The sequence below is a fragment of the Ammospiza nelsoni genome, chromosome 31 (genome assembly GCF_027579445.1).
Source record: "Ammospiza nelsoni isolate bAmmNel1 chromosome 31, bAmmNel1.pri, whole genome shotgun sequence".
NCBI classification, from domain to species: domain Eukaryota; kingdom Metazoa; phylum Chordata; class Aves; order Passeriformes; family Passerellidae; genus Ammospiza; species Ammospiza nelsoni.
The window spans coordinates 2312455-2336691 of NC_080663.1; the positions used below are offsets into that span (position 1 = coordinate 2312455).

Here is a 24237-nt window from a genome sequence, read left to right on the forward strand (position 1 = left end):
GCTCTTGTGGCCTCCTGCAGTGGTGCCTTTGTGCCCTCCCAGGGTCCCATTCGTCCCCTCCCTGGAGGGCTCTGCTGTCCCCTCTGTCCCTTTGTTACCCACTCATCCCCTCTGCCACACCCTGTCCCCCACTGTCCCCCCAACCCCACCACCCTCAGTCCCCTCCATCCCTCTGTCACATCCCCCCTTCCTGCCACACCCTCCTGTCCCCCTTGTGAACCCCTCTCCCCTCCTGCCCCTCCACCACCTTGGTCCCCTCTGGCCCCCCCGGCCCCTCCCGCCACCCCCTGTGTCCCCTGTGTTCCCTGTGTCCCCTGTGTCCCCTCCCGCCCCCGCGCCGGGATTGTCGCACCTCGCGGGGCTCCGTGGGTGCTGGGGGACACGCCGGGGACGCCTTGGAGACACTCTGGTGACACTTTGGTGACGCTCCGGGGAGTGAACACACCCGAGCGACAGTCAGAGACTCGCCCGAATGGGGCGGCCGGGGGGTGGGGAGGGGCGAGGGAAAGGTGAGGTCACCCCCCAGCACCGCCCCCCGCCGGCAGGGCCAGGGCGGGGTTCCCAATGTCCCACCGATGTCCCCAACGAGACCCCAATGTCCCCTGAGTGTCCCCACATGGCCCTGATGTCTCCTCAGGGTCCTGAACAAGGCCAAGGTGTCCCCCCATGTCCTGTTGGGGACACTGCGGGGACATCAGGGACATTGTGGTGACCCAAAACGGGACAGGGGACGTCAAGTTGGCCCTGGTGTCTCCAAGGGAAGGACACGGGGGTGTCCCCAAGGTCCCCAATGTCCCTCAGGGTGTCCCCGTGCCCCGGCGGTGACAGGGCCACCCACGTGTCCCCACCCTGTCCCTACCTCTGCCCCGCCAGTGCCCCCTGGGCCACCTCCAGCCTCTGTGTCACCTCCTTGTGCCCTTCCCCCGGTGTCCCCAAGGCCACCACGATGTCCCCGAGCACCTGGGCAGCGCTGGGGAAGCCCTGTCCCCTTGTCCCCCATGGCATCACCACCTTGTCCTGGGTGACAGCGGCCACCAACGTCCTCAGCGCCAGCGTCACCTCCTCCAGCTGCCCCAGCACATCCGCGGTGACCTCGTTGGTGTCTGCGGTGGCCTCGGCGCTGGCCCTGGTGGCCGCCACCTGCCGGGCGCGGTCATGCAGGCGCAGGGCCATGTCCCGCTGGTGGCCGTGCTGGTGGCCAGGTGATGCTGCAATGTCCCCAGATCCCACCAGGCCACCTTGCAGGACACGGCCACCATGGCCAGGGCCAGCAGCAGGTGACCGTCCTCGGCCACCCCCAGGGACACTGCAGGGACATGGGGACACTGGACAGGTGGCACCATGGACACGGCAGTGCCACCAGCCCAGTGCCACCTGTTCAATCCCCGTGTCCCTGGGCCACTGCCACCAGTCCTGTCCCAGTGTCCCCAGTTCCATTCGAGTGCCACCAATTCCACTCCAGTGCCACCAGCCCAGTGCCACCAATTCTACCCCAGTGCCACCAGTTCTATCCCACTGTCACCACCCCAGTGTCCCTAAGGTTGTCCGAGTGCCACCACCCCTGTGTCATCTTTCCAGTGCCACCAACCCGGTCTCCCCAGCTTCATTCCAGCGTCAGCAACCCAACGCCCCAGTTCTGTCCCACTGTCACTAGTGTTTTGGGGTTTTGGGGGATCCCAGGTGGAGTTTGGGGGCTCCCAGGGAGTTTGGGTGAATCCCAGATAAAGTTTGGAGGGTCCTGGGGGGTTTGGGGGGATCCTGGAAGGTTTGGAGATCCCAGGGGAGGTTTTGGGGGTCCCAGGTGAGGTTTCCAGGGAATTGGGTAATCCCAGTTGAGAATTCCCAAAGATTTGGGGTTTCCCAGGTGAGAACATGGGCTGGGGGTTCAGGGAGGCCGAGGGGCTCGGGCCTGGGAGCATTTTGGGGGCTTCAATCAATGGGGAGGGCCTGGGGGGTGCCGAGGGGGAGGTGTGGTGAGTGTGTGGGGGGCTCTCATGGATTTGATGCCTCAGGTTTTGGCTTTTCTATTTTTCAGATTCTGTGCTGCTTTACTCTCTGGGTCTGGGCTTCATATGAAGGGATGCTGAGCTCTGTTCACAGAGCAGGGAGACAAAACAATTCCTTTCTAGCTGTGAACCCAAGGACAAATAATCCAAACTTCAGGCCCAAGAGCATAAACAACGGGCACTGAAGAGAGAAAAATAAGAAGGATGGGACTTTATCATCTAAAGACATAATTGGGCAATTAACTCCAATATGCAAATGGAGCAGAACTTATAAAGGTGACAGATCTCGTGACCGGCCGTCCATTTTGTGGCCATTTTGGTCCATCTTGGGCGTAGCCCTGGCTGGGCTCTTGTTCTGCCCAAGGTGTATCCACGGAGGCCTTTTAACAAATGCCTGCTTTATTGTGTAACCGTGTCTGGCCTCTGTTCTAGGTCAGCCTTGTGAAGGCCTCAGTTTGTGGCGAGCACGAAGGGAGCCGAGGCACCTGGGCAGGGCTGGAGCAGAGGCAGAGGAAGGTGCAGCTGCTGCCCCCAGCCCGCGGCACTGGCGGGGCCCAGGTGCGGGGCAGAGGGTGCGGGAGGCCGAGAAGCTCGGGAGGAGCGAGAGAGGCGTGAGCGGCTGCAGGGGCGCTGTGTTTATCGGGTGAGCGCGGTGGGAAGGGGCGTTTTGTGCTCGGGGGCGCAGCGGGTGCGGGGCTCGCTGTGCCCCGGGCCGGGGAGGGCGGGCGCTTGAGCAGCGGGGTTGGATTGCGGGGCTGGGCTTGGCCTGGGGCCGGCAGTGCTGGCGCAGGGATCGTTCCCGCAGCGCCGCTCCGGAGCGCCGCGATCGGAATCTCGCTCTTTCTCTCTCTCGTTGGTTTTTAAAATTTCTACTCAGAGCTGTTAAAATTCCGTATGTATATTCTGCTGCGAGTGCTGTAGTGGTAATATCCCGAGAGACAGTCCCCTGAGATTAGCACTGAGAAACTGGGGCACAGTGACCCACGCTGCAGCACTGGAGGGGGCTGTGCCCCATGGGATGGACTCAGCTTGGAGAAGTTCCTGGAGAAGTCTCCGATGGGAGAGAGCCCAGGGTGCAGCAGGGGAACGACTCCTATCCCTGAGCAGAGGGAGAAGCCCCGGGGCATGAACTGAGCCCGGCCCCATTCCCTGTCTGCGGCACTGCCGGGGTAGGAGGTGCAGCTGGAAGGAGGGAGGCGTGGGGGAAAGCTGCATTTAAGTGTCTTCACTTATTTCTCATTATCCTGCTCTGAGTTTTTGGAGTTTTCTGTCCGAAATCTCTCCCCTCCCCCACTCATCCACAGGGGTATGGGGCGGTTTACCCTTTTTGGGGGAAATCAAAGCGATGCCCGGATGCTCCTAATTAGAGGTAGGAGAAATCAGGCTCCAAGACTCCCGGCTGAGCTGGAGCCACCGGAGCCGCAGTGCCAGAAAAGCCGTGGCGGGAGGTGCGGAGAAGTTTGTTTGTGTTTTCAGCTCAATCCCCCTCGGGCCCGGGCCCGTTCCAGGGCTGTTCCTCAGCTCCGGCTCTGCCCTCACGCAGCCCGGGGGCCCTGAGAGCGCGGGGCGGGGCTGTGCCGTGTGCAGAGCGCGCCCCTGGCTGGGATTGGGCGATGGTGCCGTCAGTCGTGGTTGTGGCGCGCTGATTGGTGGGAGCGGGGCGGAGCAGGGTCTCGGTGGCGGGCTGAGGGCGGCTGTGGCTGGGCAGCGGCGCCATTGTCGTAGCGTGTGTGCGGTGCCGTGAGCGGCGGCAGCGGCCGGAGCGCGGTGAGGCGGCGGCGGAGCTCGGAGGCGGCCGCAGCGCAGATGGGAGCCGCGCTGGGTTGTGCGGGGCCTCGGGGCTGGCTGCGGGCCTCGGGGGCGGCAGGGGACTCGGGCGGGTTCGTTGTGCCGTGTCCGGCGCGTGATGCCGCTGGCGTGAGGGCGCTGCGGGAGCGGCTGCCCGCGGTCTCCTTGCGGCCGCTGCCTCGGCAGGAGCCGCTGGCGGAGCAGCGCTGGCTCGGCCCGGTTGCTGTGGCTGGGACAGAGGGGGCTGCCCCGTGCCCGGGGCTGTGCGGGGAAATTGCCGTGGCCGGAGGTTTCTGTGCCCAGAGGAGACAGAGGAGTCCTGTAAAAGTGACTTTATTGCTGCGCAGAGGGAGAGGCCGTGGGGCATTTGCCGTGCGCTCTCTGCCATTGTTGTAGTTCGCAGCCTGGTTTTTCTCCTCATTTTCCCGGCCTCATCTCCCTCTCCCTTTGCCCACTGGCTGAGGTGCTTGAAAGGTTCAGACCTGCCGATCCGGTAACTGCATGTCCTCGTTAATGTGCACCCCCGCTTTTGTAGAACAGCCGATATTCACGGCTCTGTGAAGTCTTTGTTCTTGTGGAAGTTCAGGAATTCAGCGGGGCTTTGTCTGAGCAGCAATCCATGTAAATTAGTAACAGTTTTTGAAACTGGTGTTTTTTCCCTTCCTTATGTACGAGTCCCTGACCCAATCTCCAGGTAGATTCGCTCAGTGATTTTTTTTTTTCTTTTTCTTTTTCTTTTTCTTTTCCTTTTTTTTTTTTTTTTTTTTTTTTCTTTTTTCCTTACTGAGTCTTCTTTGGTTTTGGGATTATTCGCAGTGTCCTCATTCCCTGTCGTTCTGTAGCCCTTTCTGGATCAGGAGGCCTGGCTGCCGCCTGAATGCCCTCCCTCCGCTGCTGAATGAGCTGCACTCTCAAGGTGTGGAGCATGGTAAAAAGATGAGAGTTGCTGTAGCACGTCAGAGAAGAAACAACATTCGTTTAACCCATGGTCTGTCAGGGAGCCACGAAACTATGTCCCCTTCCCATCCTTTCCACATTTGGACCAATACATGAACTGCTTTTTTGTTTCTGTTGTTTCTTTTTCACCACTTTTCCTTTATCATCTCTTTGCCAACAGCAGTTTGAGTCATTAAATTTTCCGCAAATTCCTCTTTTTTCTGCTAACAGATGATCTGATCCCGTCCCATGGTGAAGTCTTGTTTTCCTCATTTCAGTGGATTGGTCAGCAGGAATGTCAGGAGCTGGAGCTGTCTGGTTGGTTATTGGGAGGAGAGCTTGTAATCTAATGATGCCATTAAAATGAGAAATGGGTTCTGTGGCTTCTGCTATGAGTTGGTTCGGGTTCCCAGGGGCTGGTCCATGGTCTTGTAGGATTTGTTCTGGTGGACGTTTATGTTTTTGCAATTGTTTGCACTGCCTCAGGAGCCAGGGCTGCATCAATGGCCGATTTTCTCTAATTTAAACATCAATTTGAACTTGGATTCCCAGGTGATTTCGCTGAAGTTGGAGTAGCAGAAACACCCCAGTGCTCTAATATACCGTATATAGAATAGACATTGACAGCACATGTTGGAGTGGGCAGAGGGATGATTCCCCCCATTTGTTTATAGTGAAGTTTTCCCAACATTCTCCTTTTGCTGTTTCCCTTTGCAGCTTCACCCGTTTGTGTTGCAGGGTCAGATATCCTCCCCCGGGCTCTGCCTTGAGCTGTGCAAATTCCATCAGTGCCAGCAGGCAGAGCTCAGGGTGAGGGTTAGAGGGAATCTGCCCAATTCCTGCCCCAGGCAAGAGACCCAGGTGCATTGTCCACACTTTGCCCAGCAGTGTTCATTTGCATTTCTAAAGCTCCTCTGGAGGCTGCCTGGAATGGAGCTTCTCTTCCTGCTGGTGGGCAATGTTGATGTTTTGTTGCTGGTTGTTATCTCTGTGGGTGTCTTTTGTGCTGTTCCCAGTCTGTTGAGATGTAAAACTCATCTCCATTGAGCAGTGTAACACCCCTTAAATAAAACCTTTAAAATTCATTTCTCCAAGGCAAACAAAACCAAGGCTGAATAGAAAAATAAGGATTAAAAGAACTGAAATCGTACATTTTGCAGCAGCGCAATGGCAGGCAGCCCAGAGTGTGGGTGTCAGTGAGCCCCAGAGTGGAATTGTGCCGTGGTGTTCCCCAGCAGCTGTGGCAGTGCAGGCCCAGCCAGCGCTGAAGCTGCAGCAGTGGCAGCAAGGCTTGGCCCCAGTGGCTGGAGGTGGCAGAGGAGGGTGGCCAGGATTGCAGAGGATTCCAGGCGAGGATCTGTGGGCAGGCGCAGGGGCTTGGCCCGCTGTGGAGCCCTGGCTGCTGCTGCGTTGCCTTCAGGGCAGGCTCAGGGGCGGCCTCCCATCCTCCTGCTGCGGGCGGGAAGTGCAAATCTCCGGGGCTTCAGAGCCCTTGAGGCCAGGCTGAGGGGTCCCCCCGTGTTGAGCTGTGCTGGTGGCTGTTTCTGGCCTCAGGGACACTTGGCATGGGCCCCTTGGCCACCAGTGGTGCTGCTTTGCACTCCTTAGGCAGGCTCCGATTTCCTGGCTGGGTGTTGGCAGCAGCAAAGTGCCAGGGCAGGCTCAGTTCCAGCCCAGCTTGCTGTGGGAGAATGTGCCTTGATATCTGCTCCAGTGGTTGCTGAAGCAGTGAGAAATGCTTTTGCCCCCCTGTTAGGTGCCATGGTGTCAGCAGAAGATGTTGAAGCCTTCCTGCTCAGGGCATTTCAGTGCCAGGCTCTCACAAGCAGCCACAGCTGTGCGGGTTGAGCTGAGCATGGGGCGGTGACCTGCGCTGTGTCTGATTCCCCTTCCTTCCCTCCCCTGGAACAGGGTGTTGCTGTTAGACGCCACTTGTCCTGGTTGCTTCAGAGTACTTTGGAGAGACTGCATATCTACCTTTCCCTATTTTCCTGGGGCTGCCCACACTTCTGGGTTCACTTCAGATAGGCCTCGTCAGACATTTGACATAGAGGTACTACAGAGGGCCTCTGTATCCCTTTTTATAATATTAATTTGTGTTACGAGTTTAGCGATCAAATCCCTTCCCAGTAAATCATGATAACAATTAGGAGCAAATAAAAATTCACGCATTTCAAACACATCTCCCGGATCTAAAAACAGTGATTGAATAAAACCATACACCTTTCCCACTTATCCCCTCACTAATGAAACATATTTTGAGCATTTTCCCCCCCTTAGGTCTACGATTTAGAGTGGATTGAGAGGCCCCTGTGTCCATCAGGAAATGCCTCCTCTCAATGCAGACCCACCCTGAATGTTCTCAAGGGCTGCAGTGTGGAGGGTCCCTGGTGTGATGGGAGCTGTGACAGCCCTGCCAATCCATGTCCATCAAGGGGTGGACTTGCTGGTCCTGAGGGTGCTGCTGGGAGCATCGAGCCCTTGCCCAGGATGCTTACTTGTGTTGGGTTGGAGGGGTCTCTGGGGGGTCTCTGCTCCATGTCACTCTTTGCAGTTAGGAGTGCTTGCTGAAGCAGAGAGGCCTCGGAAGGGCTGAAGATGAGCAAGTGCTGCAGTTGTGCCCTGAAGGCACCTGCAACAGAGGAGCCTCGGGAAGGCTACAGGACAGGAAGTCCTGCAGTCTGTCCTCGAGGGCAGCAGCAAGAGAGAAGTCTCAAGAAGGAAATAGGACTGCAAGTCCCACAGTCTGTCCTCGAGGGCACCGGCCGCAGGGATGGCAGACGCTTGGGAAATGCTCCATGTCCCCGACTCCCGCAGCCTGGCCTCGAGGTCACCTGCACAGGGAATGCCTCGGAAAAGCTCCGGGTCAGCAAGGAACGGGCTGGCTGTGTGGGGGCTCCTCACAGCACTGCTCTGTCCCGTCCTGTCCCGTCGCATGCACCCAGCACTGTGGTGTGGCCGTGGCGCCGCCAGCACCTACGTCACGATGTGTCACAAAGGGTCACCCTTGCACACTCTGTCCCTTTCCATCCCACGGTGACCATGGTGCACTGTGTCACAGAGAGCCCCAGGACACACCTCCACGTGCCCTGGGGACACCCCCACCCCACCCAAACTGCCCCAGCTTGCAGGCAAGACCTTGCCCCAAGTGTTAAAGACACAGCCCAGCAGGAACTTTAGCAACGGCCCAAACAAGAAGCAGCTGCTCCTCTGCTCTGCCTGCTCGGGGCAGCAGAATGAGCCCCCATGGCTGCCAGCACAGCAGAGCAGGAAGGGCACCGGGGCCTTCCACAGGCCCTGCCACGGCCTCTTTGGGACCAGTCCCGGGGCTGGGTGGCCGGCACACTCGCAGGGGCGTGACACAGACACGGGACCTGTGGCCCAGAGCTCCAGTGCTGCTCTGTCCCCTGGGCAGCGCTGACAGCAGCAGCTGTGGAAGAGTCCCTGCCAAAGGAGATTTGCCATGCCCAAGGCCTGCCAATGCTGGTGCCTCTCTCCTGCCACAGAGACCCGTGGCCCCAGGGGACATCTCTGCCAGAGGACAGCCAAAGCCAACGTGCCTTGGTGTCTATGTGATCTTTTCTGCCGGTGGCTGTTGGCAGGAGCACTTGGAGCAATTGGTGGCCACACTTGGTATCTGTCAGAAGGCAGAGGCTGTTGTCCCTTCCTGGAATGATTTTTGCTCGGAAGTGATTATCTGCAGCACAAAACCACCATCCACTATTGACATTCACAGGACAATGCCATTCTTACAGAGATGCTGTCAAGTTGCCTTGTGTGCTTCTGGCTGTTTTTCTTTCTCTCTGGATGAAAACATCAGCCCAGCGTCTGATGGCCAATGCTGCGGGTGCTGCCTGTCTGGCTGTGGCCAGCAGCTCATGCCCAAACACAAGCGGGTGCCTTCTGGCCAAGGGGATGGACTGGCACGAGCAGCCAGTTTCCCTGGTGTCACGGTTTGATGCTGGCACAATGCCAGTGCCCCCATGAAAATACATTCTCCCTGGTGTCTGCTGTGAGATGTGACCAGGAATAGAGCGAAGCAGGCTCCAGCTTCGGAATACAAAGAAAAAAATCTTTATTACCTTACAATATATAAAAGAAACACACAGAAAGAATGAAAACCTTCCAAACATTCCTCCTCACCCCAACCAAATTCCCAATACATCCCAGTAAGGCAAAACCTTGGACTCACAATTCAGTTGCCACCCCTCAGGTCACCAACTGTCAGTCCATCACCACCCCTCAGATAATCAACTCTACGTTCATCAAGGAGAGAGGAGTCCCTCTTGTGCCACAGGCTTCCCCAAGAAACACAGTTGAAACCTCTTGTGTTTCCATGTCTCACATGGCACCACCCGGGGATCATTTGCCATCGTGACATCTTCCTTCCATGCCCAGTGCTCTCAGCACTGCACATGGACCAGAGCTGCTTCTGGGGTTCCCCTTTTAAGGATGCTTTGCCCAGTTCCAAAAATGAGCACAGTCTCTCACTTTCGGGACACCTGTCCCTCCCAAATTCACCCCCTGGGGCCGAGGGGTCTCAAGAACAAAGATCTTCTTCCTCACTGAAGGCAGAGGGCACCACCACCCTCCTCATCCATCTCTGTTCTTGCCACTCCTTCACATCACATCACTGCACTCTCTTGGCTCCGAGCCATTGCCTCCCCCTAAATGCAGTCTCTGTGCCACAGGAAAAATGGTTCTGTCCATGGCTATGCAAGAAAAGTCCAGCCAAAGGCCACTCCATCATCTCCTCCTGCCTAGGATTCTTCTCAACTTCTTCTGACATCTTTCACTTGCATGGACTTTCATCACACTTGCCCATTTTCTCCTATTTCATCCCTATCTTCTCATTCAGCTCCAGGAGGATCAGCATTTGTAAGGTTTCCATTATCCAAGAAAAGGGTTAAAATCTCGGGCTCTGCCTCCCCAGAACTCCCACGCTGGCCCTGCCGGGCACCTTCTCTCTGCACCCCTTCTCCTTCTCGGCTGTGCTGCCAGCACAAGATAGCAAATTTCAAGGTGGCACAGGCACACACACCGGCTCTCTCTCTCTCTCTGGGGCCGCTGCCCGATGCCTCTCAGCGCTCCTCCACCCTTCCATCCTGCAGGGGCCTTCACCTCCCTTCTCTGTCCAAGGCCCGGCTCCCCTCACGCGGCCGCATGGCTTCCCCTCCCGCACCCAGCCCGCAGCCGGGCAGGGCAGCTCTGAACCTTTCACCCACCGGAACCAAGAGAGCTTCCCCTGGGAGTTCTCTGCTTTAAACCCCCTGTGTTCTCAGAGGTGAATCCATGTCCTCAGGGGCCACACCAGGTGTCAGTATTTAAATCTGAACACTGACTGGTTTGACCACAGCATCCCAAAAAATTCACTTCCTTTTCAAACCACGACAGCGGGACCAAGGGTTCTGAACAGAAAATCCTTAACGAGCTCAGTAACCCAAAAAATGGGCTTAAATGTGAAATGAGCGGCTCTCATTGGCTGGTCCAGCACAGCCCGCGTCTCTCCATCCCCGCCCCACCTGTCCAGCGCCCCAAGGTTCCCCCTACCCAAAAAACCCCCAGCCCGGGGCTGCAGAGTCCCGGAAAGGCCTCAGCCAATGGCAGCGCAGGCAGGAGGCGTCTTAGCCAATGAGAGCTCGGGGCGTTGGATTGCCTCATCGGTTGCCGGGCAGAGCCCGTGGCCGATCTCTGCCCAGAAGCGGCGGCAGCCAATGAGAGCGCGCGGCGCTGCCGAGCCCGCCCTGCTCCGGACTGGCGCTCCCAGCGCAGCGCGGCTGCTTTGGGGCTGCTGCTCCCTGCCCGGCCCCGGCCATGGGGCGAGGGGCGGCAGCTGGGGCCCTGCTGGTGGCACTGGTGGTGCTGGGAGCCCCCCCGGCTGCGGGCGCGGAGCTCTCGGGTGAGCGGGGGGCGGGAGGCGCTGGGACACGGGGGAAAATGGGTAAAAGGGGGCGAAGCGGGGAGCCCGGAATGGAGGGGGAGGAGAAGGGACTCCCCAAAGGGAGAGCGGGAGGGGCTGAGGGATGCGGGGAGGGGAGGGAGGGGTGGGAGAGGGTGGGGAAGGGTAAAAAAGGGGAGGGGGGACCCCAAAACTGAGCGGGAGGGGGCTGGAGATTGGGGAATTTGTGGGAAAATGGGGAAATGGGACCCCAAAAGTGATTTTGGGAGCGGCCGGAGGTGGGAGGGGAGCCGATGTGAAAGAGGAAATGGGGGAAGGGCGGCAAAGAAGAAGCGGCAGCGCGGGCAGGAGGGTCCCATGGCGGCCGTGGGGCACAGCGGGCGTGGAGTGGGGATCCCGGGTGGCCCCCGGAGCACTGGGGGCGTGCTGGGGGGACAACCCCGGATCTGTGTTTTGCACTCACAGGAGTGTTCCAGGAGATGAGAACGAGAGAGTGTCACTTCATTAATGGTGCGGAGAAGGTGAGGTTCGTGAGGAGGTACATCTACAACCGGAAGCACACATGATGTTCGACAGCGACGTGGGGGTGTTCGTGGGAGACACCCCCTATGGGGAGGCACAGGCTCGGTGCTGCAACGGAATGCCGGAAATACTGGAGGATAATCGGGCTGCGGTTGACACGTTCTGCCGGGCCGGCTACGAGCTTGCTACCCCGTTCCTCACGAGGTGTCCCCTCGGGCCCTGCCCTGCCAATGACCCTGGAGACCCTCAAAACGTCTCTGAGAATCAGCCCAGGGCCCTCAGCCCGCCTTCAGAACAACCCCGGGGCCTCCTGTCCCACCCAGTGACCCCCGTGGCTCTCCCAGTCCGTCCCAGTCCATCCCTGTGCCTGCCCGGCGTGTCCATCCCAGTTGTCCGTGTAGCAGGCTCCTTTCAGCCAATGAGAGCGTGTCTCTCTGGTGACTCATCGGTTGCCATGCAGAGTCCCTGGCGCTCAAATCCCGAGGGCCCCGCGCTGGACTCGGCCTCCCAGTGCCGCGCACTTCATTCCCAGTTAATTCCAGGGCCACCAAAATCCCTCCGAGTGCCATCCTAGTCGCTCTCAGTACTTCCAAAGTCCCTCCCTCCTCTTCTCAAGCTATTCCAAATCCATTCAAAACTAATTCCCAGTTCATTCTCCGTTCAAGCCCGGACGTCCAACATCCGTCCCAGTGTGCCCCACCCTGTCCCATCTCTCTCAGCGCCACCCCAATCGCTCCCAGTCCCTCCCTAGCCCATTCCCAGTCCCTTTCCAGCCAAACCCAGCCCTCTCCTCTCTCTCTCCCAGTGTCCCCCAGCGTGTCCATCCCGCTGGTGCCCCCCTCGAGCTCCCAGCCCGGCCCCGGCCGCCTGCTCTGCTCCGTGATGGATTTCTACCCTGCTGCCATCCAGGTGAGGTGGTTCCAGGGCCAGCAGGAGCTCTCGGAGCACGTGGTGGCCACCGACGTGGTCCCCAACGGGAACTGGTCCTACCAGCTGCTGGTCCTGCTGGAAACGCCGCCCCGGCGCGGGCTGAGCTACAGCTGCCAGGTGGAGCACGTCCGCCTGGAGCAGCCCCTGAGGCGGCACTGGGGTACGGGGGAGCCCCTGGGGGCGCTGGCAGAGCCGCTGGGCTGTGCTGGGAGCCACTGGGAGGGAGCTGGAGAGAGCCGGGCTGGAAGTGGGAGAGGGGCTGGGCAAGGGCTGGGCAGGGGTTTGGGGGATGCTGGGGAGGGTGGGATGGGTTTGGGGGGTCCTGGTGAGCACTGGGAGGGAGTTTGGGGGTGTTGGTTGTGACTGGGAGGGATCGCAGTGAGCCCGGAGGGGCTGGAAGGAGATCGGCAATTGCAAAGCGGGGCTCACCATGAGTTCGGTTGTGCTGGGCACAGCCTGGGAGGGCTCTGGCTGAGTCCTGCTGGGGCTGCCAAGGGACTGCGAGAGGCTGTGGGGGTCCTGCGGCGCTGAGGGCACCTGGGAGGGGGCTGTGGGTTGCTGAGAGGGACGGGAGGGGCTTTGGTGGCTCCTGGGGAGGACAAAAAGTGACTGGGGGGAGGTTTCAGGGGGTCCTGACTGGGCTGGGGGCCACAGGGAGGGTGCTGGGAAGGGCTCGGGGTGTCGGTGAGAGGTTTTGGGGCTGCTGAGCCCTGCGGACCCCCCAGAGATGCCGCCGGACGCCGCCAGCAGCAAGATGCTGACGGGCATCGGGGGCTTCGTCTTGGGCTTCGTCTTCCTGGCGCTGGGGCTCGGCTTCTCCCTGCGCAAGAAGGTCAGGGCGGGTGCCGGGGGTGGCGTCCCCGCCGTGGCGGAGTGTGTGCGCTCCCACCGGGGCCCCCAGCCCTGTGTCACCCCCTTTTCTCTGCCCACAGAGCTCCTGAGCCGGCGGCGGCCGCAGCCCCTCCCCGTGGGCTCGGGCCCGGCCGGGACTCCCTGCTCCGTCCCCGCTCCGCTGATTTTGGGGGGGTCCCGTGTCCCCCCCAGCCCCGCTGGCGCTCTGCCCCCGCCCAGTGCCTGCTCCCAGTGCTCCCAGTAAAGCTTCCCAGATGGGCTCGGGGCCGTTTATTGGGGGGCGATGGGGAGGGGTTTGGGGGGGGGCGATGGGACGGATTTGGGCAAAGGGAGGGGGACAAAGGGTGGGGGCTGCGCCGAGGGGGAGGGGTCGCTGCCCGCGGATCCCGCAGTGCCCGGTGCGGGACAAGCTCCGTGCGCCGCTCCATCTCCATCCCCCGTGGGAGGATCCACGCTGGATAATCCCAGGTGACCCCCAGGGTCCGAGCCCCCCGTGTTGGGAACACACCTGGCTGCGGGTTCCACATCTTCCTGGCTCCCCCTGGACACCTCGATGAAGGCCGGGGATCCCCACTACTTTTCTTGTTTCTGCTCCTCTCCTCATCTCCCCCTTCTCTTCCCCCGGGTCAATCTCTCCCCCTCGCCCCACCCTCCCCCGCTCCTTCTCCCGCCTCCTTCCCCTCTTCTCTCTCACATCCCCCGCCCCTTCCTCAATGGTTTCTTATGGGCTGAATTCACAATACTTCAAGCAGCTATTGAGAGGGACATTCGCTACATATGATCTCACACCATATGACATTCGAAGTATTGTGGCAATGATTCTTACTGACACGCAAAGTCTTGTCTGGGAAAAAAGGTGGAGAAAATATCTTGCTGAATTGCGGAACAGATATCAAGGCGGGCCAAACGCGAACCTCACAGAAGGGCAGTTAGCAGGAGATCCTCCAGATGACAACCCAGGGGAGCAAGCAGCGCGGCTTCCACGAAGAGTGCTGAGTGACATCAAAGAAGCAGCGCGATTGGCAATCATGCAAATTACACCAACAGGAGCTCCAGAAGTCCCGTTCTCTTGCATCAGGCAAGGTCCCACAGAGCCATTCATGTCGTTCATCGATCGACTCACGCAAGCCGTGGATCGACAAGTGACGAACGAAGAAGCGAAGAGACCTCTCTTGGAGAGTTTAGTTTTTGGCAATGCCAACCCGGATTGTCAACGGGTCATCAGCACCATGCCAGGACGGCCATCCTTGGCAGAGATGGTGGAGGCATGCAGCAAGGTGGGAACACCTCAGCATGTCGCAGCGATTGTGAAGAGTGAATTAAGAGAGGAATGGGAAGAACAGTTAAAGGGACATTCAGAAAGGCAAGCAGAGAACAAGACACTGGAAAAGATGTTCGAAAAAATACTGCAACAGCAGGACGAGAACATCAACAAAGTTCTTGTGACGATGCAGAAAAGGAACAATCCCCCGAGAGGACAGTGCTACAAATGTGGGGAGTTTGGCCACATGAAAAGGAATTGTCCACGGACAAATCCGCCAGCGCCAGCACAGAAGGCGGAAAGGCCAGTTTGTGCGCGGTGCGGAAGAGGCAGACATTCAGCAAAAGAATGTTATTCCCGGACAGACGTGGACGGAAACCCGTTACCGCGTCCGGGAAACGGAAAGCTCAGCGCGCCCATAACTCGCCAGCGCGCCCAGACACAAGTACTGGCGGTGTCACAAGAGCAGACGGGGCAATCATCAGCGAGCGACAAGCAGATGCCCTCAGCAAAACCCTCAGTCGATTCCACAGTGACCCAGACCTCCTCCCACCAGGGGCACAGTGTGCACTGGCAGCTTCAAAACTAGTATGCTTTTTAGACGAAAGTCATGCAGAGATACCAACGGGTATCCGCGGGGACTCATATAAGAAACAAGATTTCTTAATAATCGGACAAGATAAATGCAGTATTCTTGGACTTATTGTCTATCCAACAGTCATCTCAGCGGACAAAAATACAGAATTAACAGTTTTGGCAAGAGCGCTTCGTCCACCATTGACTGTACCAGAAAACACTGTGGTTGCGAGAGCTTTCGCATTGCCGCCACACGCAGTTGGAGAGGTCATGTCAATCTTCGACGAAGAAGGTTTCCCTATGAAGGAACATGTTGAAGTACATACAACATGGGTGAAACACATAGGTCGAGACCGACCCACGCTCACATGCCAATTGACATGTGGGGACAGAACAATAGCGATCAGAGGCATGCTCGACACAGGGGCGGATGTAACGGTAATATCGTACATCTTTTGGCCACGCAGTTGGAGCTTGGTCGCGCCATTGGGCTCTCTCTCAGGCATGGGGGGAGCATCTCTGTGTCTGCAAAGTGAGAATTCTGTCGTTGTCACAGGACCAGGAGACAAGACGGCGATCATTCGTCCTTTTGTCGTCCAAAAGCCGATCACAGTCTGGGGTCGGGACCTTTTGGCACAATGGGGCGCGAAGATTGAGGTGGATTTTTAATAGGGGTCACTGCAGCACTCGCCACACTGAAGCTGACATGGAAAACCAATGATCCAGTTTGGGTGGATCAGTGGCCCCTTGAGCGAAGAAAATTGAGTGCTTTGAAAGACCTGGTCCAAGAGCAATTGCGAAAAGGACACATCAAGCCAACGGACAGCCCTTGGAATTCTCCAGTGTTTGTCATCAAGAAAAAACTATCGGGCAAATGGAGATTGTTACACGATCTCAGGAAGATCAATGAAGTCATAGAAGACATGGGACCCCTTCAGTTGGGACTTCCATCTGTCTCAATGATTCCCAGAGATTGGCAGCTTGTGGTCATTGACCTCAAGGATTGTTTTTTCAGTATTCCACTCCATCCAGATGATGCTCCAAGATTTGCCTTTTCAGTTCCGAGTATCAACAGGGAAACGCCTCTGCAGCGGTACCATTGGGTCGTTCTTCCGCAAGGTCTAAAAAATTCTCCGACAATCTGTCAATGGTACGTGGCACGAGCTTTGGCACCAGCACGGAAGAAATTTCCGAAGGTGAAGATCATTCATTACATGGATGATTTGCTCATTGCAGCGTCAACACGGCAGGAGCTGCAAGAAGCTCGTGACTGTGTGATTGCAGAGGTGCAAAAGGCAGGTCTGGAAATCAGCATTTCAAAGATTCAAGAGGTTGCACCTTGGAAATATCTAGGGTGGAAAATTTCAGAAAGAACAATAAAACCTCAAAAAATGGAGATCAGCACCAAGGTCAGCAATTTGCATGATCTGCAACAGCTTTTAGGAGAAATCAACTGGATGAGGCCAGTCTTGGGAATCACGAACAGCGACATCCCAGCGCTGCTTGATCTTTTGAGAGGAGACGCAGACATCCGGTCTCCCAGAACACTCACGCCAGAAGCGAAAAAGGAGTTGGAGAGAGTCGCAGACGCGATACAGAATAGGCAGGCACATCGATTTGTTCCAACGTTGCCTTTTCAGTTGGCAGTGCTGGGGAAGAAAACACAGTTCCATGGTTTGATCTTCCAATGGGACGAATTGCAAAAGGATTCTTTGATAATCATAGAGTGGATTTTCTTACCACACAGGCCCGCAAAAACAATTCTTACAGATTTAGAGATGGCAGCACAGATCATCATAAAGGCGAGAACAAGGTTGCTGACGATGGCAGGAAGAGAATTCTCAATCATCAGACTACCTCTGAAACGAGACTATTTCGATTGGGCGATGCAACAATCGAAAGATCTGTTAATCGCGTTGTTGGCATTCCCAGGAACTTGTACAGTCCACTTTCCGCGACATAGAATACTGCAATCGCAGATATGCTATAGAGCAAAACCAAAAATGAGTGAAGAGCCTTTGGACGGGATCACAGTGTTCACGGATGGCTCAGGAAAGACACACAAGTCAGTGATCACGTGGAGAGACTCAATGACAGGGGATTGGGAATCTGACGTGAGGATGGTGCAGGGCTCTCCGCAAATTGTGGAGTTGGCAGCCGTTGTCCGAGCATTTCAGTTGTTTGAACAACCTCTCAATCTGGTGACAGACTCCGCGTATGTTGCGGGTGTGGTCAGGAGATTGGAAGGTTCGCTCTTGAAAGAAGTCAGTAATGAGGTTCTATACTCATATCTGACAAGCTTGAAAATGCTGCTAGAGAGCAGGGAAGGAAAGTATTTTATCACACACGTTAGAGCGCACACAACACTTCCGGGGTTTTTAGCGGAAGGGAATGCTCGGGCGGACAGGTTGACGATGCCCATTTCACAAACACTGCCGGACATTTTTGAGCAGGCAAGATTAAGTCATGCATTCTTTCACCAGAATGTGCAGGGGCTAATGGAATCCTTTCGCCTCACAAAGAGTCAGGCGAGGGAAATCATTAGTGCCTGTCCAGATTGCCAGCTTGTGCAGCCACCTTCCTCTACCGGAGCCATTAATCCGCGGGGGCTGCAAAGTCTTCAGTTGTGGCAGGCTGATGTCACAAAATATCCATCTTTTGGAAGGCTCAAAAATGTTCATGTTTCTGTAGATACGTTCTCAGGAGCAGTCTTTGCATCAGCACATGCAGGGGAAACGGCAGACCATGCTTGCCGACATTTCCTGCAAGCATTTGCAGCGTTAGGTGTGCCTCAGGAGATAAAAACAGATAATGGGCCAACGTATACAGGCAGGGTGCTTGACAGATTCCTGAAGAGGTGGGGTGTCAGACATACGTTTGGTATTCCACATTCACCCACAGGTCAGGCAATCATTGAAAGAACACATCACACCCTGAAATCCCTTCTGGACAGACAGAGAAGGGGTGAACCAGAGGCAACACCTCACATGAAATTAAATAAGGCACTGTATGTGTTGAATTTCCTAAATAGCTCATCCTCAGAACCTAATCCACCAATCGTGAGACATTTTTTGAATAGCACACAGGCAAGGCTAAAGGAAAATCCTTTAGTTTTGATCAGAAACCCAGAGACAGGACAAATAGAAGGTCCTTTCAAACTAATCACTTGGGGCAAGGGTTTCGCTTGTATCTCCACAGATCGAGGTCTGAAGTGGGTGTCGGCACGGCACGTGAAGCCATTCCGAACACGAGAACACGAGAAAGTTGATCCAAAAGACAAAGAGACGAGCACTCAAACGGAAGTCGAGACTCAGACGGCAGTGAACGATTCAGAAGAAAAATAAAAAGAAGCTAAAGACTTTGGGGGAATCTTCTCTAGGGTCTTGAATGGAAAACAGAATAATAATTTCACGCAGGAGCGGAATTATGGGTTTTATGATGCTTATGTGCATCATTCTTTCATTCGTTACAGTAAACAATGGGGGTAATTTACCTATTACTCAACCAAGGCAAAATGTATGGGAGACTTTAGCTCAGGCAGCAAATTTAGATAGTATTTGCCTGACACATTCGAGGCCAGGAAAACCATTTTCAGCATGCATGGTTGGATTGCCAGTGGACGAATGGCCAGTTCCAGGGCACTCCGCAGTTAACATTTCGCAGATCATTAAAGATCCTGTGAAAGAGTGGTGTGCTTGGACACATCTACTTCCTGTGGCTTCTACAGAACCTCAGGAATTGGAGATTTTTGGGTCCATGACAATGGAACTCTGCATGCAGTTTGAGACTCCGAATGTCACAAAGGCGAAAACTGTTGATTTGACTCCCATTCATGAATTCTATAAGAATGCGTCAGCATGGTGTAAATATATAGGGAAAACTACCAAAGGATCGGTCCAAGTCCCAGTGCAATTGCCACGGGGTTTGTTCTTAATTTGCGGAGACAGAATTTGGCACGGCATTCCTGCTAATGCCACGGGAGGTCCATGCAGCATTGGGGAAATTTCAATACTATCGCCTGATTTGAACATGTTAAGGGAGAAAAAACGCAGAGAAAAAAGATCAATAGAACAATATGCGGCAGATTGCAATGATAAAATGTTTTCTTGGGACAAGAAAGCGAGTATTGCTACCGCAATTTTCTCACCTCAAACAGCATCAGGGGTAGCCTTAACTCAAATCGACCGCATGGGTTGTTGGCTGAGCAAACATGCACGGTCTGTGTCTGTCTCATTGGATGACATGTTAAAAGACATCAGTGGTACAAGGCAGGCGACTCTTCAAAACAGAGCGGCGATCGATTATCTATTGCTCGCTCATGGACATGGGTGTGAAGAGTTTGAAGGGATGTGCTGCATGAATCTCTCAGATCATTCAAGGTCAATTCATGAAAGTATCAAAAATATAAAGGACAGCATAAATAAACTTGGCGAGATCACAGGATCATGGATCGATCAGCTGGTAGACTTCTTTGACATCTCTCCCATTTGGAGAGGAATTTTAAGAGTAGGGTTCTATGTTTTAATAGTTCTCCTAGTCCTCATACTTGTCATCCCATGCATATTTGCATGTTTAAAACACGCTATGAATCGGATAACAAAAGAGATCTTCCTGGTGCAAACAGAAGGGGGAGATGTGGGATCTCAGCACCTCAGGATGGAGGTGCAGAGAGGCCGAGACCACCCTTGGGGGGCTCGGGAATCCTGGAATGTTGCCAGAAGTGTCTGGTGGCAGGATTTTGATCCTACACAGGAGATGAGACCTGTATGAAGACTGGGAGGAATTCACTGGGTGAATGGTGAAGGGATAAGTTAGTTAAAGTATAAAACACAGGGTTTAGGATTTTGGTACAGGGGGGTCTAAAGAAGTAAGATGGAGGAATTGGGGCGTGTCCTGTCCTTCTTCTTCTTCTTCTTGGCCTCCATCTTCTGTGGTGGTGGTGGCACTTTGGGATTGGTCATTACTAAAAGTGCACCGGTTAATAAGGGTAGAAGGTATTGGGGAGAAATAATAAATATTGTATACGTAACTTTGAGTATAAAGATAAGTGACCGCCCTAGGGGCTCGCAGTGTGCCCATGGCTGACTCGCTGTGCAGACCTCTGTCGGGCTGAAAGAAAATCTTTTAGATAAACAATTAATAAACACCAAGACCGAGACAAGATCAGAAGTCTCTCCTCGTCCTTTGAAGCGTCGGCTCTCCAAGGCCATCCCTGGGCCTTTCCAGGCCACCTAAACAGAAACGCAGAAAATTTACAAGTGGCGTCCCTGGACATAAATCAGCCAGAAGAACGCCAGAAAAATTTACAATCTCCCCCCTGATTCTTCTCACTGGGAAACTTGTTTAAAAAATGAAGATGATTGTTTAACATTCCCAAAGTCTAACATATTTCTTTCCTAGTCCAAGCTACTTTCTCTGTGTCACCAAGCCTGAGCTTTCAGCATCACAAACCTCCTGTTTCTTGCCTGGCAGTTTCTGAGATGGGGCATCAGGAATGCATTTACTTGAGTGTCAGTGGCACTGCAGAGATGCACTTGATGTAAGAATCCTCTGAAATAACACAGGCAAACCACACTGACTCTGGAAAATGGCCTGTAAAGCTGGTGTCCCCATTTGGAGAAGCAAAATAGGCTATTTCTGATGGAGGTTCCTACTGACAGAGTCAGCCAATGAAACTGGCTCTCAAGGCGAGATCATTTGGATGTTGCAGTGGCTGTGGCAGCCCCAGGGTTTGGGTTTTTTGGTTGGCATAGCAAAATGAGCTCTGAGCAGCATCTGTGGCAGGGAGGAAAGTGCCCCTGGAGCTGGGGCTGAGGCCCCGGGGTGGATGTGAGCCCGTGTGGGTGTGAAGGGAGCTGGCAGAGCGCTGAGTTTGCTTTCCCTGCAGGCTCGCGCTCTGATCCGGCAGAACGGGACCCTGCAGCTGCAGGAGCCCTGGCGCCTGTCGGCTCTGCTGCGGGACTGCCTCGAGTGCAGCCTGGAGCTGGACGAGGAGCGGCGCTGGGCTGCCCAGGAGCTGCTGCAGCTGAGGGCCAGGGGCTGCAGGGGAAGCAGCAGCGCCAGGGAGGGGTTTTCTTGTGGGGCCCCCTCCGACAGTCTCCAGTCTGGCTGCGTTCCACACGCAGGGCAAGCAGAATCCTCGCCTGCTGTGGCTTGGCAGGCTCCTTTGGAGCTCATCTGGGCCTGGTGCCCCACAACGAGCGGGGACATCTTCGAGCAGCTCAGGTGGCCCAGAGCCCTGCCTGACCTGAGCTTGGATGTTTCCAGGGAGGAGGCACCTCCCACATCTCTGGGCACCTTCTGTCAGTGTTTCCCCACTCTGCTGGTTAAAAATTCTTCCTTAGATCTAATCTGAGCCTGCTTCCCTCTCCTGAGTTTCAAAGCATTTCCCTTTGTCCTGTTGCAACAGACCCTGTGAGGAACTTCACTTTGGAAAGTAACAGTTCATTTCTTTCCTTTTTATCCTTTGGGCAGCACCCATTTTTATCATCAGCCAAGCCTCTCTCCAGCCTGACCCCTCTGATCACTGCAGCAAAGCAACTGAGGGAGCAGAGGAGGAGATGAAGGCCTTGAGGACAGCTTTCAGTTCCAGTAGTTAGGACAACTAGTTAATTGTGGTAGTTAGCACTACTATTTGGTTAGGGTAGTTAGGATTGCCTGTTTGTTATGGTTCTTATGACAGCCTGTTTGTTATGGCAGTTGTTTGAATAAAAACTCTCTTAACCCTCAACTGCCTTGCCGTGTCCCTTCCTTCTCCCGCTGTGCCTCAGCTGCCCGGAGCAATGTGAGGGGAGAGCGGGTGTCTGTAAATTTCCGGCGTTCTTCTTTTCTCTTGCTCGGCTGATTTATGTCCTGGTGATTCTCAGGGACGACATTTGCTCGGTTTCTCGGCTGTTTAGGTCCAGGGACGCCACTTGTAAGGTTTTCTGGCTGTTTAGGTTTGTAAGGTTTTCTGTGCTGTTTAGGTGGCCTAGGAAAGGCCCAGGGATGGCCTTGAAGAGCCGACGCTTCAAAGGACGAGGAGAGACTTCTGATCTTGTCTCGGTCTTGGTGTTTATTAATTGTTTATCTAAAAGATTTTCTTTCAGCCCGACAGAGGTCTGCACAGCAAGTCAGCCATGGGCACACTCCCCAAGCCCCCGGGCGGTCACTTATCTTTATACCCTAATTTACGTGTACAATATTTATCATTTTTCTCCAATACCTTCTACCCTTATTAACCGGTGCACTTCTAGTAATGACCAATCCCAAAGTGCCACCACCACCACAGAAGATGGAGGCCAAGAAGAAGAAGAAGAAGGACAGGACACGCCCCAATTCCTCCATCTTACTTCTTTAGACCCCCCTGTACCAAAATCCTAAACCCTGTGTTTTACACTTTAACTAACTTATCCCTTCACCATTCACCCAGTGAATTCCTCCCAGTCCTCATACCGGTCTCATCTCCTGTGTAGGATCAAAATCCTGCCACCAGACACTTCTGGCAACATTCCAGGATTCCCGAGCCCCCCAAGGGTGGTCTCGGCCTCTCTGCACCTCCATCCTGAGGTGCTGAGATCCCACATCTCCCCCTTCTGTTTGCACCAGGAAAACCTCTTTTACTATCCGATTCATAGCGTGTTTTAAACATGCAAATATGCATGGGACGACAAGTATGAGGACTAGGAGAACTATTAAAACATAGAATCCTACTCTTACAATTCCTCTCCAAATGGGAGAGATGTCAAAGAAGTCTATTCTTAAAATTCCTCTCCACATGGGAGAGATGTCAAAGAATTCTACCATACATTTTGCTTTGGCTGACAGATAGGGAAATTACCCCCATTGCTTATTGCAATGAATGAAAGAATGATGCGCATAAGCATCATGAAACTCATGGCTTCACTTTTGTGTGACATCATTGCTTTGCTTTTCATTCAGGACCTTAACAGAGAATTCCCCCAAAGTCCTTAGTTTCTTCTTATTTTTCTTTTGAGTTGTCTTGGCAATCTGAGTCTCGACTCCTGTCTGAGTACTCGTCTCTTTTTTTTTCTTGGATCTTTGTTTCTGGGATCCGCGTTTTCATGTTCTCGCACTCGAAATGGTTTCACGTGTCGTGCCGACACCCACATTTCGATCTGTGGAGATACAAGCGAAAGCCTTGCCCCCCACTAGGTGGCGCTGTCACCGGCCTCCCCAGCTCGGATGACAGCCTGAGCTCGACTGCCCCTGTCCTGTCGACTGCCGTGTTCGTGATCTCACTTGAGACCGTGTCTGCCTGGCTTTTAATTCAGCTGGAAATGGAGCTTGATCACCAGAACGTCTCCCTTGAAGGGAAGGGACTGGGACTCCGAGGGTTGTACCAGAAGCATCAAGTCTGAAGAGGGTGTGGAGCCGCTGGGACATAGGATCCTGAGCACGGCCCTTCGTCGCCCGAGACGTCACTCTCTCCCCCTTGCTCCACCTCCGAAGTCTCCTCCCCTCGGTCTGTCCCTGACTCTGTCTCCTCTCCCTCTGACGTTGTGTCCCTGGCTCCTCCCACCGGTGTGTACAGCCCGCCCGCCACCGGCACCCGGGCCCGCCCCGCAATTCGAGCCGACTTTGCTCCCGGGTTCTTGCGAGTTTTGCCCGCCGCGCGTTTTTCTGCTACTCTGCCGGCCGGCCGGAGCGGCCGCCACCCCCCGGTGCCGCGCTGATAAAAGCCGCGTCTGCACTCATGTCTCCCTTTATCTCTTCACCCCCGCTTCCCGCCGGCTCCGTCGCTGCCGCGCCGTGCGCCCCGCGAGGAAGCGCCTCCCCTCCCGATCCCTTCTCTCCCCCCTTCACCCCCCCTTCCAATCCTGACTCCCCTGTACTCTCCGGAGTTTCAGGACGCTTTAGGAGCTTCCTGGGGTTTCTGGGTTTTGGGACCGGGGCTTTAATATTATTTCCTGCTCTCTTTTCTCGAGAGCACTTTCCCCTGGCTTCTTGAGGCCAGAGATTTTTTCTCCTCTAGCATTGCCCCCCACCCTCCTTCTGAGGGTGCAGCAACTTTTCGTTGCTCTCCCAGTCTTTTCGACTGTACCGAGATGCCTTTCTGGCATTACTCTTGCCGGCGAGAGCAGCTTTAACGCTGTCTCGTCCTTCTTTGTTGCTAAAAAATATAAGTGCCTATTAATTTCCTGCCAAAACCCCACTTTGAATAGCAGGCATGTTTCGGCCAGTGGGTAATTAAGCCTTGCCCACAACAACAGCTGTTTTAATTCTTTTCTTGGGATCCCTTCTGTATATGCTTGAGTCATGCCTTGTAAGGCGGACAAAATTTCCCGTTGTTTTTTTGGGAGAGTGTGCAATTATGTTCTTATTTTTGACCTTCTCACCGAATCTGTCGTCAGAGCTGTCCGAAGGCTCCCGTCTCTGTCCAGCAGGTCACAGGAGAAGGAATCCAGAGGCGCCTTCCGGTTCCGATCCGGACTGCTCTGCTACGAACTGTCTTCGGTAGAAGCTGA

The 24237-nt window shown here is 55.0% G+C and overlaps 2 protein-coding genes and 2 pseudogenes across 4 annotated transcripts in view; 2 read left to right on the forward strand and 2 right to left on the reverse strand.

Moving 5' to 3' along the window:
- LOC132085611 (class I histocompatibility antigen, F10 alpha chain-like) overlaps positions 1 to 24237 on the forward strand; it is a 777359-nt gene that overhangs the window by 381774 nt on the left and 371348 nt on the right. The window lies entirely within an intron of this gene.
- LOC132085575 (zinc finger protein 501-like) overlaps positions 1 to 24237 on the reverse strand; it is a 220807-nt gene that overhangs the window by 162897 nt on the left and 33673 nt on the right. The gene's annotated exons all lie outside the window — the stretch shown is intronic.
- LOC132085561 (zinc finger protein 850-like) overlaps positions 1 to 24237 on the forward strand; it is a 221297-nt pseudogene that overhangs the window by 125077 nt on the left and 71983 nt on the right.
- LOC132085554 (uncharacterized) overlaps positions 1 to 24237 on the reverse strand; it is a 560373-nt pseudogene that overhangs the window by 24103 nt on the left and 512033 nt on the right.